The sequence below is a fragment of the Chrysochloris asiatica genome, unplaced genomic scaffold, assembly GCF_000296735.1.
Source record: "Chrysochloris asiatica unplaced genomic scaffold, ChrAsi1.0 scaffold00018, whole genome shotgun sequence".
Classification (NCBI taxonomy): Eukaryota; Metazoa; Chordata; class Mammalia; order Afrosoricida; family Chrysochloridae; genus Chrysochloris; species Chrysochloris asiatica.
The window spans coordinates 24,359,621-24,360,173 of NW_006408536.1; positions in this window are offsets into that span (position 1 = coordinate 24,359,621).

A 553-nucleotide genomic window follows, 5' to 3' on the forward strand; every position below is an offset into this window, starting at 1 on the left:
TCTGTTTTGGAAGAAGTGCAGCCAGAGTGTTCCTTAGAGGCCAAGATGACCAAACTTTGTCTCTCATACTTTGGACATATTGTCAGGAGCGAACAGTCACTGGAGAAGGATATCATGTTTGGTAAGGTCAGAGGAAAAGAGGAAGACCTCCAGTGAGATGGATTGGCCAAGTGGCAGCATCGATGGACTCAAGTGTGGCAACGATAGGGAGATTTGCCCAGGATCCGGCAGTGTTTCGTTCTGCATAATGTCGCTATCGGCTGGTACCGACTCGATGGCACTTAAGAACAACAAGTCGTGTTTTATAATTTTCTTTGTGTAAATCCTTTGTTTCTCTGGTTACATTTATTCCTAGATATTTCATCCTTTGGGCGGCTATTGTAAATGCTATAGCTTTCCTAATGTCCTTTACAGTGCTGTCATTTTTTGTATAGAGGAATCCAACTGACTTTTGTATCTTGAGCATATATCCTGCCACTTAGTTGAATCTTCCAATGAGGCCTAGTAGCTTTTTTACTAACTCTTTGGGGTTTTCTACGTATAGGATCATATC